The 3,310-nt window shown below is 33.5% G+C and overlaps 1 long non-coding RNA gene across 1 annotated transcript; it reads left to right on the forward strand.

The window, feature by feature from the left end:
- Nucleotides 1–1,548: 1,548 nt before the first annotated feature.
- LOC116216216 lies at nt 1,549–2,042 on the forward strand. Its single transcript, XR_004158676.1, has 2 exons — nt 1,549–1,675; nt 1,865–2,042. It is a non-coding gene; the product is annotated as an uncharacterized LOC116216216 (long non-coding RNA).
- Nucleotides 2,043–3,310: the final 1,268 nt, after the last annotated feature.

Here is a 3,310-nt window from a genome sequence, read left to right on the forward strand (position 1 = left end):
AAGATATGATAGCTATACTACATTAAAAAAAAAAAAAAAACAAAAAAAAAGTAGAATTCATGCCCAACTTCATTTTTCTAAAAGTGTAAGAGAGTTGCATTCTAGACAGCTATGTTGCAGGCATTTACATCTAGATTAGCTGGCCTACAGCTATTGGAGTCAGTGGAAGGGAAGAGTGGCTTCTTTCTTGATTCATCTCATGGGAAAACAGGTATATAATTAAGATGAGATGAGATGAATTTTGCTCCAAAAGTGCCTATTTGTCTTCATGGACTGTGAAAGCATCCTGGGGCAACGAGCTAATATGTAAATTGCTGTGTTACTGAAATCAGTAGATTTCACTTTTTGGCCAAGTTGTACCCTTTATGTTTCCAAAAGACACTACTTCTTCACAATCTACATGATAAAGCTGCTTATTTCAGGCATTTGAACTTGTGTATCTTTCCATGATCCTATGGTGAAACAGATAAGGAAACTTAGCTTTAATCAGGATGATTTGCAGTTGAATTAAAATTCAGCTGTCTATATACTGATAAGGGATAATAGACATATTGGAAGTATATAGAAAATAGCTTCAGTGCATGATTTGCCTGAATCATCAGACAAATGCTTCTTTTTCAGCAATGTTTTTCAACTATAATACATTTTAAAAAACTGATGACTCTGTAGTATTAAAAATATCCATATAATTGCTTCTAATTGCTGGCCTAAGTAATCATTTAGTATCCTAGTTGATTCATTATTAATTAAAGTGGCAATCTGCTTATGCCATGGAGACTCCTGTTCCATCTGCAGCTGAGCCCAGCGAAGACATTAGCAGCTCCCTTTTGATCTTCACTCCCTTCTTGGTTTTCATGCTTCATGCAGTTTTGTATCTAAAAACAAACAAACAAACCTCTGCTTTATAAATTTTTTTAAATCCTAATTAAATGTCTGAGTGGATTGAGAGGAAACAAGAAGCAGTGGTGCAGTTAAGAGAGGATAGAAAACTGAGGCAGGGAGACAGGGGGTAGCAGTGAACAGACAGACAGCTGTAGTCTTCATCAAGACTTACTAATTACATAAACCAATAAGCAAAAACTGTGACAGTCAGAACTTATGAAAAAGCTTCATTTCCTTTCTCTGTCTTACATGTGCATCACTGCTTCTCAGAAACCTATTTATGAGTTGTGTATTACTGGTATCATATTTTAAGGTATATGATTTACAGTGTTATTAAAAACATCAGGATAAGCAATATTTATATTTAAAATTCAGTAAAAATTATTACAAGTAATAAAAGGATAACATAGTTGCCATCATGCAATTGGCTATGTAAGATGCTAGACTCTTCCTTTTGAAGCTTTTAGTTTCACTGAGTTCTGTTGGTAACTTGTAATTCATATTGAATTATACACAAGTATGTCTAGACCTAGAGCAAATAAGTGTTTTTATACAGTAATGCAAAATTTTAGCTATAAAGTCTGCGAGTCTTTTATGTAAAAGGAGGAATCGTTTTGGCATACTTTGTAATATTTTGTACTCTACATTTCTTATTTTAAAAAGCCTGAAAAGAATGACACTGAATCTGGCAGCCAGAGAATCAGACCAGTATTTGAAGAAGATCCTGTTTTCCGACGGCAAACGTCTTACCAACATGCAGCAGTTCACATACCAACAGATATTTATGAAGGCTGTAAGTAGCACATGCACAAACTGATTTTACTGTAATAAACTTATAAATTGTGTCCCATTCTTCAAAGCAAATAAATTACAAATCAGGTTTTCATTTCTATTTTTAGTAGATATTGAGATTCTTTTTTTTTTTTTTTTTTTTTTTTTTTTGGTTTTCCTTTAATGATGCTTCAAATATTTGTTCTATTAGGTATATAATTCATCTTATGAATTAGTTGGAGCCATAATTAAAGACCATTGTGGAAGGATCTAAATTTACAAGATGGAACTGGAGATGAATCAAAACTCCTACATATTCTGATTTTCTTACCCATTCTTTCTATGTACTGTGTGCACATATAATATAAAGGATTCTTGACAGATCTTTACATTGGTTTGGACTCATGCAGAGATAATTACTGAAATCGTTTTCAATTATCCCAAGAAAATATATGGTTCAAGAAAATAGCATCCTGTGCATCCTAAACTCTAACAACCCTTTGCTAAATCATGTCCCTGAGCACCACATCTAAACAGTTGTTAAACACTTCCAGGGATGGTGACTCAACCACCTTCCTGGGCAACCTATTCCAGTACTTAACAACCCTTTCTGTAAAGTTTTTCCTGATATCCAATCTAAACCTCCCCTGGTAAAACTTGAGGCCTCGTCCTGTCACTGTCACCAGTGAGACACCACTCCCCAGCATAAGCACAGCTTCATCACACTGGACCACGCTCTGAGGTCCTGATATAGCTTTGGGCGCCCCTGTTCTTTGAGGTCTTTTCCAACCTGAGCAATTCTATGGTTCAGTGGTTCTGTGTTAGTACTTATGTTGCATGCAGTGCATTTCCAGAATTGTAGTAACAAGACTAGCGAACAATTTGAGTAAACTCTTTCTAAATAGTGTTTAAATAAACAAATAAACATACACATATTGCTGAGGATTTTTTAATTGTAACAGTATTTCAACATTCGGTATTTAAATTATCTTTCAGGATGAAAATAACTTTTTTTTGTGTGTGTGTGTGTGTGTGTTCATTATAAAGAAAAAAATCATTATCCACTAAGATGACATTTTGGCATTTAAAAAGGCTACATAATTTTAAAAAGAAGTGCGGAAAGAAATGAAATATGATCCATATTTTTCAATTCTTTGTTTAGGGTGCTAATTTTAAGTATGCAGCCTTTCTCCTTTTTTGAAATCTCATCAGGAAGAGAGACCTTGAAGTGACCTGAGCTCTTTAAAATTCATGGTGACCATTCAAAAAATGGAAATGGAAATGTCAGTATGATGAGGAAGAGAATCATCATAGCTGATACTCTTATATGGAGTGCTTGAATGACATACATAGAGGATTACTCTGGGATTCTTGCTTTAATAACTAAAGTGCATCTTAATTGCAGGATTACAGGGAAGAGATAGGCCATTTCCTTTTATTTTTAGTTAATAAGTATTAATAGTTTGCATTTAAATTCTTACAAAAACTTGTTTGTAATCATGAGAATTTTTTCTAACACTATGTGAAATTTAACGAATATAACAGTATGTTAAATATTTTGTTGTTGTGTTGAATTTAACTTCTAGATAGTAATTTTAAGAACACTTATGCACATTAAAAACAATACTAGGTAGTATTAGTGTACAAATCCTGAACC

The sequence above is a fragment of the Meleagris gallopavo genome, chromosome 1 (assembly GCF_000146605.3).
Source record: "Meleagris gallopavo isolate NT-WF06-2002-E0010 breed Aviagen turkey brand Nicholas breeding stock chromosome 1, Turkey_5.1, whole genome shotgun sequence".
Taxonomy (NCBI): domain Eukaryota; kingdom Metazoa; phylum Chordata; class Aves; order Galliformes; family Phasianidae; genus Meleagris; species Meleagris gallopavo.